The sequence below is a fragment of the Balaenoptera borealis genome (assembly GCF_965194805.1).
Source record: "Balaenoptera borealis genome assembly, chromosome: 14".
NCBI lineage: Eukaryota > Metazoa > Chordata > Mammalia > Artiodactyla > Balaenopteridae > Balaenoptera > Balaenoptera borealis.
This window is the reverse complement of record NC_138875.1, coordinates 68334792-68347766: the sequence shown is the minus strand read 5'-3', so window position 1 is coordinate 68347766 and position 12975 is coordinate 68334792. Positions and strand designations below refer to the sequence as shown.

General features: G+C 49.0%; 1 long non-coding RNA gene across 1 annotated transcript in view; it reads left to right on the top strand.

Moving 5' to 3' along the window:
• Positions 1-8204, top strand: part of LOC309611324 — a 28470-nt gene extending 20266 nt beyond the window's left edge. The window contains exon 2 of the long non-coding RNA XR_014234446.1: positions 1008-8204. This is a non-coding gene — a long non-coding RNA (uncharacterized lncRNA). The remainder of the gene's footprint in view (positions 1-1007) is intronic.
• The last annotated feature ends 4771 nt before the right edge of the window (positions 8205-12975 follow it).

The following is a 12975-nucleotide window of genomic DNA, read 5'->3' as shown; positions in this document are numbered from 1 at the left end:
TTAGAGCTGAGTGATCCTGGGAAAGTTGCTTAACCTCTCTGTGCCTCAATTTTCTGGTTTCTTCATCTGTAAAATGGAGGCACTGGTCGTATCTCATGGTTGTATGTAGAAGAGTAACTGGCACATAGTAGGTGCTGTGTCAGTGTGGCCACTACTGTCAAGAGCCCCCTTTTTTGGGGGGGGATCGTGGGCAGAGTTGGGAGGGTGATTTTATGGAGGATCTATCTCCTTTGGGAATTATATTTTCAAGTTAACCTTTCGACCCTTTAGGCTGATGCTTCTGGGAAATGGGTGAATCCAGTCATGGCTGCAGAGAAACAGAATTCGAGAGATAGAACTTGGGACCGGAAATGGTAAAATAGTACGAGTCCCAGGAGGTCATTTGGACCAACCCTCTTGCTTTTCAAATGGGGAAACTGAGACCCACAGCAGAGCAAGGACTTGCCCAAAGTCACATGGGGAGATGGTGATAAACTCGGTGGGAACCTAAGACTTAATGAAAATTGTCAGGATAAAGAAGATGCATTTATTGAGCACTTATTCTGTGCAGAGCTGCTTGCGCTGTTTTAACCCTCTCCACAGCCCCATGAATGAAGTAAATCTGGGTGCTGTCCCCATTTCTCAGATGGGAAAACTGAGTCTCTGAGGTAGCTCTGAGCAGCATTCAGCTTGCAAGTGCAGAAGCGGGATTGGTGTCTCCAGTCCAGATCTGGCATTCATATCCATTTGGAGGGGCTTGGAGGATGGAGTGAGGTTGGGACCCCTTCTGTAGTTACATAGTAGACTGTCTGCTTCCCTCGGCTGAATAGATGGGGCTCCAGCTATGTGGAACCATGACTCCCAGGTGGAAACCTTACCCTTCAGCAAGGACTGGTCCCCTTCAGGAAGAGACAGCCCTGGGGATCTCTCCTGACAAGCAGATACTCTTGTGTGGGCTGGACCAGTGGGGGTTTCCTCCCTGAAGAGACAGTTAAGGTAAGGAAGATAATTTTCTCCTTCTTCCACAGCATCTTGATGTCTGTTGGGAAAGCCGGGACACAGCAGGCTGGAACAGCATTGTCTGATGATGCCTTCCTGCCCACCACACCCTTCTCTAGGGCCTTTGTCCACACCCGGCCCCGCTCATCTGCCAACCACGGATGCACTCACGTGCGGAGCACACCGGCCCCCGTGCAAATCTAGCCAGGCTGATCCCTGCCCCGGCAGCCGAAAGTCTCCTAATAAACAAGTGTTGGTTTGTTGAACAGGAGAGACCCTTGACGTCAGGGGTAGAACTTTCTGGGAGGAAAACACTTCATTTCCAGGGCAAGTGTTGCTTGGCTGCTCTGAGACTCAAACATGTTCTCAGCCTCACTGTCTGCAGGGCTGCAGGACACCAACCACAGGAGGAAGAGGCAGCATGGGTGTGTCCAGCTTCTGGGGCGGTGTGGGGTTGGGGGGCAGCTCAAAGAGCACTGGACCAGGAGTCCTGAGACCCAAATGAGAGAGAGCACTAACAACAACAACAACAATAATAATAACGATAACCGGATGCTTGTCTGTTTATTGAGGGCTTACTATGTACCATGCATGGTGGGAACATCTGATGCATCCAGCCCTTTGAAGAAGAAATTTTCTACCGTTCCCAATTTGCAAAAGGGGAAATAAGGCTCAGGAGGTTGGAGATGACAGGAAGGCTTCCCTGCGGAAGTGGTACTCTGCCTGGAGTCTGAAGGATGAATTAGATGTTAAGTAAGTGAGGAGGGGGAGGGAAAAACGTTGTAGCCAGCAGGGACAGCATGTGCAAAGGGCCTGTGGTGGGCATAAGCCTGGTGAGGCTGAACCCCGAGAGGAGCAAGTTCCATGTGTCTGGAGGGAGGGGTACTGTTGGTTACAGGGGGCTGGCAGGGGCTCGTCCCTGTGGCTCCTATGGGGTTTGGGTCTTTATTCTAAGGCCTCAGAAGCCATGAAAGCTTTAAAGAAAGATGTGACAGGCTCAGATCTGGGTTTTTGAAAGCTCCCTCTGGTGACCCCAAGGTTGGGTGGACAGTGGCCTCAGGATGAGAATGCATACAGCTGAGACTTCATGTCAACAGTCTTGCCCAGGGCAGCCCCAGGGGGAGGCTGGGGCCTGCACAGCCTGTGAGGAGGCAGGGAGCCAGGATCCTCCCTTACCCCCAAGCTGGTGGGCTCATTTACATGATCCCAGCTTAATTCTCCCAGGGTATGCAAATATATGCAAACCACGATCCAGGAGAGGCAAAAATAGCAGGGCGCATTAGCATCCCCCACAGGAATATTGTTTTATGCAAAAGACGGGCTTGGGGCCTGCTGAGTGGGCGGCAACGGAAGATGCCAGGGAGTCCAACCTCCTGGCCTGTGCCCTCCAGGGTCCGGGCCAGGTCCCTGCTGCCGGAGAGGTTCCAGGGTCCGGGGGCAGGTGGTGGACGGAGGGCCCTGGCTGCCCAGTGTCCAGGGCCCAGGTAGGGTCTCCAGGCTGGAGGACCCCGACCTCAGGGCCGCACTTGCCCTGGCCTGGCCTCCACCCTCTGCCGGTCTCGGGTCTTGTCTTCCTCCCTCCCATCTTCCCCGTCTGGCTTCTCCCCCCTTTGCTCTCTCAGCAATCTCAGCTTCCTCTTTGCTTCTCTCTGATCTTTTTTTTTCTCTTCTCAGCTTCCTCCAGCCCTTCCTTTTCGGTGGCTTCTCTCTGCCCAACCTCCTGGTTCCTCTCCCCTGAGAATTCGCTCTGAGGTCCTTCTCTTGGTACTTGTCTCTCTCTGGGTCTCCATCTCCAACACGACTCTCTCTGTCTCTGTGACTCCCTGTCCCTTTGTCCTTATCTGCCTCTGAGATTTCCTGTCTCCCCTTGTCTCTGTCTCTCTCTCCGTCTCTCTCTGCTTCTGTCTGTCTGTCTTGATACGCATCTTTCCCTGCCTGCCGTCTTTTTGGCTCTGCCGGTCCCTCTCTGTTTTGTTTGAATTTGTTTCTCTCTGTCTTTCTGGCTCCCTTGTTCTCTTTCTGTTGCTGCCTCTATGCTGTCTCTGCTCTTTCTACTTCATGATCTTTCCGTGGCTTTTTCTCTGTAGTTCTCAGCCCAGCATCGTCTTCCGTCAGGGCATCCTGGAGAGCATCCAGGGACAGGCAGCAGCATCCCTGAGCTCACGTCTGGTCCAGGACCCATGTGGAGAGGTGCAGGGACCCCTCCACACACCTCCAAGTTCCAGTGGGCACCAGACCCCTGACTGCAACCCAGTCCAGCCAGCTGTGGAGCCCAGTCTGGACAGCTCTGGGTTTTGGGAAGGGGCTGGGTCTTTCCAGATCCCTGGAAGCCTAGGTCTGGCTTAGGTCAGGTCATACTGCCTGGGAGTTGCCTGAGACTGGGGTACTGGGGAGAGAGGGCAGGAATCAGCCAAATCCTCTCTGGACAGGAGCAAGTTCTGGCAACAGGCACTTCCCAGCTGTGCAACCTCTGCAAATGGCTTCCTCTTTCTGATCCTCAGTTTTCATCTCTTTAAAATGGGTTGATCCTGGTGTCCAAGCCTCGGCCTTGTTGTGGGACTGGCCAGCTGCATTGGCATCATTTGCGATGTGTGGCGACGCTCAGTAAATACTATCTACAACTGTTATTGTTATCATCCTCGCTCCTGTAGTTCCGCTTAAGCTCTCTGTGCCTTGGCCTCCTCATCTGGAAAAGGGGGAGAATAGTTCTCACGTCACTGGGCAGTTGTGAGAACTGGATGAGATAGTTGCAAACCTGGTACATAGTAGGTGTTCAATAAAAGGCCTATTTTCCTTTTCTTCCTTCTCGGACTAGCTGTGTGATTTTGGCAAAGCGCCTGCCCTCTCTGGGTTTCAGTTTCCTCATCTGGAATGAATGCAGCACAGAACACCCTTTCAGGCTGGTTTTGCCTCCTCTGAGGTCTTTTGGTCACACTATACTGGACTGGGGTTCCTGGGTTGGCTGTCAGTCGGCGGCGACTCCACAGTGCCACCAAGTGGTCACCCAGGTCAACATGGTGCAGGCTTTGGGGTCTGGGGCTGGGGGCAGGAGTGGGCCTGACCTCTGTGACCTTGACAGAGCCAACAGGCCCATTACACAGAGGGGAAGAGATCTGCCTAAGGGACCACTGGCTTGTGGTCCTGGAGCTGCCTCAGATTGCTGGGTGACCTTGGGTCAGTGCATTCCCCTCTCTGAGCCATGCTTTCTTCCCCACATCAGACCAGAACAGAAGCCCCTCTGGCAGCCATGTCTTCCATCCTCATGGCCGGTCCAAGGCTACATTACCTTGATAGTTCACATTTTTATTAGGCACCTACTCTGTGCTATGGACAGGGCAAACAACAACAACAATGACTATGATAATAATAGTAAGTCATCATCTATAATGAGAGCTTATTCTAGGTCTGGCCTTACGCTAAGCATCTGATCTGCACCAGCTCATTTAATTAACATGAGGTAGGACTTTCTAAGAACTTTACAGAAATTAAGTCGTTTAATTCTCCCAGCAAAGTGAGGCTCGGGGAGGAGAATTGACTTTTTGTCATTAAATGCGTTCACTATGTTTTTGTTGAGAACCTACTACGTGCTTAGCACTGGGCCCAGTGGTGAAGAACACAGATTCAGTTGTGGCCCCCATAGGTTCACAGTTTAGTGGGGAGACACACAGCAAGCAAAGAAAACAGCAAAGAATACAACATTGGGAAATATAAGAGATCTAAAGGAAAAGAACAGGGAACGGTGAGAGAGAAGAGGAAAAAAAGCAGGAGAATCAGGGAGAGACAGCTTGGAGAAGGTGGTGTTTAAGCTGAGGTCCAAGGGAGGATTAGGAACCTGCAAAGGGTGGAGTGCAGAGGCTGCTGCAGGAACAGCCTGTGCAAAGGTCCTGCGGCAGTGACAAGTTTGCCCCATCGAGAAACTGACGGGAGACCTAAGGTAATCCTCGAACCCAGGGTCGCCTCTGCACCTCCAGATTCCCAATGAGGTTCATATTGGGGTTCTCAGAGTCTGAGAAAATCTCCAGGGAGCTTTAAAGAAAAACCTATGCCTGGACCCTCCCCAGGGCAGTCCCATGAGACTCTTTGAAGGTGGGGCTGGCTCAGGTAATTATTTTAATCCTCTGGGTGATTTCAATGGGGCAGACTGGGGGTCCTTCAGACTTCAAGGCTGGGGTCTTGCTAAACTTTCCTGACCCAATGGCTGGGGTATGCACAGGGAGAAGGGTTCCTCTTGAGGAAAATATTTATCAGTAATTTTCCCCTTGGTAGGCCCAGCTCTGCCCCGTGGATAAGACTCTGTGTAGAATCCTGGCTTATCTCACAGATGCCATGTGACCATAATGCTGATGCGTTAACCATAAGGGCCTCCTGGGCTAATATTTGCACTATAATAACCCGCACAGAGCCAGACCAACTCCCCCAAAGGGCTATCCAAATAGGGCAGCCTTAGGCAGGCCCCTCTGAGCTGTGCCCAGGACCATCTGTCTTCCTCTGGCCATTCCTGGCCCCCATGGGACTGCCTGGCTGGAGAAAGAGATTCAGGTCACATTGGGGCTGGGGGAGAGTGTGCTGCAATGGACTGGCAACGTCTGCCCTGGGTGCAGCTTGGCGTTTTTGAGTAATCAGTGCTGGTTTACTCTATCTAGCTACATTCAGGCCTAGCACATGGGATCACCCCCCACACCCCAACCCCGAGAGGCAGGAAGGATCCAAGCCCACTCTATCACTTGCTAGTTGGGCAGCCTGGTGAGGCACTAACTCTTAGAGCTTTGTTTTCCCATCTATAAAATGGGTTCACTGATTATATTAGTTTTCTAGGGCTGCCATAACAAAGCACCACAGACTGGATGACTTAAACAACAGAACTTTATTTTTTAACAGTTTAGGAGGCTGGAAGTCCTGGTGTCAGCAGGGTTGGTGTCTTCTGAGGCCCCTCTGCTTGACTTGTAGATATTTACCTTCTCCCACTATATTCACAGGGTCTTTCCTCTGAGAATGTCTGTGTCCTAATCTCGTCTTCTTATAAGGACACTAGAATATTGGATTAGGGCCCACTCCCATGACATTATTTTAACTTGATTGTCTCTCTAAAGGCCCTATCTCCAAACACAGTCATATTCTGAGCTACCAGGGGTTAGGATTTCAACATGATATGAATATGAATTTTGGGGTGGACGCACTATGAATTTGTTGGGGGACACAGTTCAGCCCATAAGAATGACGGAGCCTTTACCTTGTAGGGGAGGTGGCGGCCCTTTGAGAACTGCCCGTCCGTCCACAGCAAACATCTCGGGAGTGATAGCAAAGCATCAGGCACTCTGCTGTTCCTTCTAGGTGTCTGCTGCTGTATAACAGACCATCCCAAACTTAGTGGCTTAAAACAATGATATTTATTTCGTTCATGGATCTTGAGTTGGGCAGGGTTCAGCATGGATATCTGGTCTCTGCTTCATGGGGTGCCAGTTGGGATGGCTCAAAGTCTGAGAGTGGGGACTTCTGAAGGCTTGTCCCCTCATATACCTGTGGTTGCTGTTGGATCGGGGGCTATAGGCTAAGACTTTAGCTGGGGCTCATGTGTGAAACATCGCACATGGCTATGTTCTCCCTATGTGGGCTGGGCTTCCTCACAACATGGCGGCCAGGTTCCAAGGGCAAATGTCCACATTACCTTTCACGACCTCATCTCAGAAGTCATGTAGCATCTGCTGCATTCTTTCAAGTCCATGCAGTTGCAAAGACCTGCCTACTTTTCAGAGAGAGGGGAATTAGTCTGTATTTCTCGTTTGGCAAGTTCTGAAAATGTTGCTGTAGTCATTTTTGGAAAACACAATGTGCTCTAATTACAGATGAAGCAGGCTCAGAGGAGGAAAGCCTCCCCAGGCCCACACCACATAGGATGCCCGCCCTCCCATCACCCCTGAGAGCCCCTTGGAATGTGTCCACCCCCCACGGTGGGGACCGCGAGGTGGCCTTCCTTCCCCAGGCCCACACAAAGGCCTGTGGCAGAGCCTCCATCTGGCTTGTGGGATGGATTTGTCACTGGGAGGAAAAAAAACCTGATTTTCTGCTTCTTTTTTCTCAGCTCCTTATTCACGTGTTGCCCGGCAGGGAGCAATCAGGACTCTGTGGTCCTCCTGGCTTGCTTAATTCATCCAAGACCCCTCCCTCCTCCCCCCTCTGCCCTCTCCCCTGTTCGTCCCTCCCTGAGCTTCTCTCTTACCGCTTTGTTTCTCTCTCCCTCTTTCCCTGTCTCTGTGGCCCTGTGTCTGCCTCCTCCAGAATGTGCAGCCCGCTGACACCCTGCGTCTCATTTCTGCCCCCTTGCAGGGATTACCCTCAAGGGACACAGGCTGCTTAGTGCCTGGGCAAGTTTGCTCAGGATGCCTGCCCTGCCCCAGCTTTCAACCCGCCGTGCTGCTTCCAGAAGAAAGCCAGGAAGGAATGTGCCAGCTGCCCTCCTAGCTTATTTTATTTAAAAAATGTTTTTAATTGAGGTGAAATTCACATGGCACGGAACTAACTTTTCAAGTGAACACTTCAGTGGCTTTTAGTACATTCGCAAGCTCGTGCAACCATCACACCTATCTAGTTCCAGATCATTCCCATCGTTCCAAAATTACCCAGCAACAGTTCACTCTCCAGGAGTTCCCTGGTGGTCCAGTGGTTAGGACTCGGCACTTCCACTGCCGTAGCCCGGGTCGGGGAGCTAAGATCGCACAAGCCCATCTCTGCCCCAGCATCCACTAATCTACATTCTGCTTCTTCGGATTTTCTTATTTAGCACATTTCATATAAATGGAACGGTACAATCGGTGTCCTTTTGTGTCTGGCTTCTTTCACTTAGCATACTGCTTTCAAGATTCATCCACGTTGTTGCATGTGTCAGTACTTCATTCTTTTCTTTTTTTTTTTTTAATTTTATTTATTTATTTTTGGCTGTGTTGGGTCTTCGTTTCTGTGCGAGGGCTTTCTCTAGTTGCGGCAAGCAGGGGCCGCTCTCCATTGCGGTGCGCGGGCCTCTCACTATCGCGGCCTCTCTTGTTGCGGAGCACAGGCTCCAGACGCGCAGGCTCAGTAGTTGTGGCTCACAGGCCTAGTTGCTCTGCGGCATGTGGGATCTTCCCAGACCAGGGCTTGAACCCATGTTCCCTGCATCGGCAGGCAGATTCTCAACCACTGCGCCACCAGGGAAGCCCTTCATTCTTTTTTTTTTTTTTTTTTTTTTTTTATTTATTTATTTTTTTAATGCTATTCTTGTCTGCTTACATTCTTTTTATTTATGTATGTATGTATGTATGGCTGTGTTGGGTCTTCGTTTCTGTGCGAGGGCTTTCTCTAGTTGTGGCAAGCAGGGGCCACTCCTCATCGTGGTGCGCGGGCCTCTCACTATCGCGGCCTCTCGTTGCGGAGCACAGGCTCCAGACGCGCAGGCTCAGTAATTGTGGCTCACGGGCCGAGTTGCCCCGCGGCATGTGGGATCTTCCCAGACCAGGGCTCGAACCCGTGTCCCCTGCATCGGCAGGCAGACTCTCAACCACTGCGCCACCAGGGAAGCCCCATTCTTTTTTTATGGCTGCAGAGTAGTCCATTGCATGGATAGACCACATTGTGTTTATCTATTTATCCGTTGATGGACCTTTGAGTTATTTCCATGTTTTGGTGATTGTGAACAATGCTGCTATGAACATGTGTGGACAAGAATTGCTTGAACACCTGTTTTCAATTCTTTTGGTTATATATCTAGGAGTGGAATTGCTGGGTCATACGGTGATTCCACGTTTAACTTCTTGAGGACCTGCCAAACTGCCTTATTGTCTTACTGTGCAGAGCTTAATGATGCCTTTAGAGGAATCGCATTGGTGTCCTGAAACCTTCTGTCTACCATCAATGTCCTATCCATTTCTATCTGAGAGTTAGCAGGGAGACCTCGAATCAGGTGCTAGCTCTTTAGTGATGAGATACTACTAGAAGGACTATGGAAGGAGAAACCAGTGCGGTAGTGGACAGGGCTGGAAGGTCAAGATTGTGGATTCATTCATTCATTCATCCATCCATTCATTTACTAATTCATTGGTAAAACGTTTACCTAGCACCCACCATATGCCAGGCTCTGTGCTGGGCACTAGGGAGAGATGAATAAGATAGATTACATGCTCGCGAGGGGATCACAATCTGGGGGTGGGCAAAACATTCACATAAATAAGCAGTTAGGAAAGAGTATAATACAGTCCCACATGGAGGCTGTTTAAGGTATTGGAGAAGCAGCTGCCTGGGAGGACCAGGCAAGGCTTGACAGATGGGCACCTCTTTAGGCTGGGGATTGGAAGATGAGTAGGAGTTCATCCTGAGGCCAAGGCAGGGAGGGACACTCCAGGCCTAGGGAACAGCATGAACCAAGTTGTGGAATTTGCAGTTATGGTGAGTCTTAGGTGTGCCTGGGGCACAAGGTAAATCTAGTGGAAATAATACTGAAATGGTTGGTATGTGTTTATAAAATAACCAAAGCTTATTAATAATATGCTAAGGAGTTTGAGTTTTAATCTGGAGGTTGTGGGGAGTCATCAAAAGATTTAAACCCGAGTGATTAGGGGCAATAAATGTAGCTTTCATTTCCCTGTCTATAAAATGGAAACATTTTAGTAGCTTGCATCTGTCAGGATAATCTGGGCTATGCTGCAGTAACAAATATCCCCCCAATCTCAATGGTATGAAACAATATTTTTCTCTGGCTCACACTATATGTCCATTGCAGGTTGGCTGGGGGATCTGCTGCACATTTCCATTATCTGTAGCTTAGAACCTTGATGGATGGAGCAGTCACCTTCTGGAGCATGGCTGGCCGCAGTGGCAGAAGGAAAAAAGAGGGGAGAATCTCAGTCCCAAAGCTACTATGCAGGAAATATATGACATATGACATTGAAGCCAGTCCCATGCCACACCTACCTCTAAGTGGGCAAGGAAGCACAGCCCTACCATGAGGAGGAGAACAAGACATATGAGGTGGGCAACGTGAGTGACCACCACATAGGTCCTCTCTGAGTTCCTTCCTCATTTATGAAAACAGAAATTTTGCTCAGGGATGTTCACCGCAGCACTGGTTGCAATAGCCTAAAGCTGGAAGCAACCAACATGTCCATCAATGGGCCATTAATTAAATGTTGCTACAGGTACACTTTGTAGTATCACGCAGCCATTTAGAAAGAAAATTAGGCAGATTTTTATTTGCTAAAATGAAAAGCAATGCCACAAATATTTTGTTAAAATAAAGAAGTCACTCTAAGGTGTAGAACATAATGTCTGGTATGATCCAACTCATTAAAATACATATATATATATGTGTGTGTATGTATGTGTGTGTGTGTGTGTGTGTGTGTGTATATATATATATATATGATTTCCAGAAAGATAATGCAATAAATAATTAACATTAATTAGCTCCGAGGATAGGGACTGGGGCAGGGACTCTGCTGCTCTGTTCAATTCTATATCCCCAGAGCTCAGCACATAGTAGGTGCTCAAAAATATTTCTCAGATGGATGAATTAATATTTCTAAGGAGAAGGAATTTGACCTTTTAGTTTTATGTCCTTCTGAGCAGTCAGAATTTTTTTTAATCTTATGTGAACATAAAACACAGAATGTAATTTTTTTCTCTCTTTTTTAAAAGAAAATGGGTTAATTCCATTTTCTGATCTTCCTCTCCCATCTGCTGCCATGAAGAAGACAAAGACTTGGGGTCACATTTCTCTAAAGATGCACAAAGAGCAGTAAATAAGTGTAGCTTTTGAAAAATCGGGGGAAAAACTGCCATGTCAGTCCTATAAAAAAAAAAAAAACCCAAAAAACAAACGAGGGTGTTCCTGCTAGCCGTTCCTCGTGCGGCGGTGATATTCGTCTCGGAAGGCACTCAACAAGGCCTCCCTCGTCTGCCTCCCAGGATGAGCCTGCCAGGGGAGATGGATCGCTCCCGAGGTCCTCCTGCAGCCCGCAGTACATGAGGGTTCAATTACGGAATCCATTCCTACATTCCCGCCACCGAATAGGGCCGGGCATCTGTGCGACCCTCCACCAGGATCTGCAGCCCGCTGTGCGGAGGAAGCAATATATTTTTTAAAAATCTTGTGTCTTTTAATTGCTTATGGGCTGATTTCTTGCCTGCCACCCCCTTCCCTCACCCACCCCATCCCCCCAACATCAGAACCTCACTTCCCTGCAAGAATAATGTTCTTGCTGGGAAACAGCTCAGCTTCACTGAATCATGGGAATGAGTGTAACTAACTGCAGGGAGCAGTGAGGTGGGGGTCTCTCTGGGGGGGATGTTGGGAGATGGGAGCTGATAGCCAGTGGTGCCGTGACCTCCATCCTCTCAAAGGTGGAAAGACCTTGCTCTGTACCATGAAGCCTTGTCATTGGGTCCAGACAGTCTGGGTTCTAATGCTGACTCTGCCCATCCACAGTGGTTGCAAGCCTTGGCAGAATGACTCCACTGCTCTGGCCTCACTTTGCTCATCTGAAAAATGGGCGTGAATAATAGCAGCTCCCTCATAGGGTGTTGTGAGCATTTAAGGACATAGGGATTGTAAAATAAGTGTTGAAGTGTGCTTATTTCAAGGCATACTTTTATTTCATTGTAAAATGACTTTGGGATAGACTGGCTAGAGATGGAAGAGTGATTTTGCGGATGAAATCAAGTACCCCATTTTAGAAGATTTATATTCAGAAAGCCAACAGCCAGCTCTCTCTCTCTCTCCCAAGTCTGATGGATGAGCTTCCGAAAGTGGAAGTAATACTGGGTGAATGACCTCAAAAGTTCTTTCTAAAACTTGCATTTAAGTGGAAATAGAGAAAATGAACATTTACTGAGGGTCCATGTGCCAGGTACAGTGCAACTGGCGTGTGTATCAGGGGCTGCAAACCACCCATCTGTTTTGGTAGGATCTGTGGGCTAAAAATAATTTTTTACATTTCTAAATCATTGAAAAAAAATCAAAAGAAGAATACTATTCTGTGACACATGAAAATTATCTGAAATTCAAATTTCAGTGTCCAGAAATAAAGTTTTATTGGCACACAGCCACACCCATTCGCTCACATTTTGTCTCAGGCTGGTTTGATGCCACAACGGCGGCACTGAGTAGTTGCAACAGAGACCATCTGGCCTGCAAAGCCGAAAATATTTAATATCTGGCCCTTTACGGAAAACGTTTGCTGACCTCTGGTATATATCATGGCACTGAGGGCTCAAGGTAACTCTGCGAGGCTCGTTATTATTGACCCATTTTATGGGTGAATAAATTGAGTCTTTGAGAAGGTAAGTGATTTGGTACCAGGGTTGTGGGAAAAGTGGTTATTGAGTGACATTATTGTTATACCCATTTTGTAGATGAGGAGACCGGGGCCTGCAGAAGATAGAGCAACTTGCTCAAGGCTAACAGTGAGTAAAATAAGGGCAGTGTTGGCACCAGAATCTTGCTCTTAAGACTGGGGCTATTTTTCTTTGCTCTTGCCTCTCTTCCACGGGACTTAAAGGTGACTCTCCCAGAGTACCTGGGAGGGGCTGTCACTGATGGCTGATCCTGCATCTGGGAGGACACAAGCCCCTGCAAGCTGGGGACTGAAGCAGGGCTGCTGATGGAGTGGGAGCGGGTGGTGGTGCTGGGCCAGGCTTCCAGGAGGGCGAGCGGGGAGAGGAGAGCTGGAGTCGCGTGTTTCCTTTGCAGTTTCCTCCTTGGACCTGCCATATCTCTGCCCGTTGTTCCAGCAAGGGGAGCAGGTGTAACCGGGACGCATAGAGCACACGTTCTTGTCGCCACTTGGTAAATAGCTAATCCCTGTGTCATAAGTCACATTCTCCCAACACACGCTCTAAAAAGACAACCCTCCTGGGAGGAATCACACTGTATTTTGACCTTAAAATGCTTTTCATCTGGGGTAGTCCTAGCTGCCCATGTGGAGGGACTTGGCCTTCCCCCTCCCCACACCCCGCACATTGAGATTGATG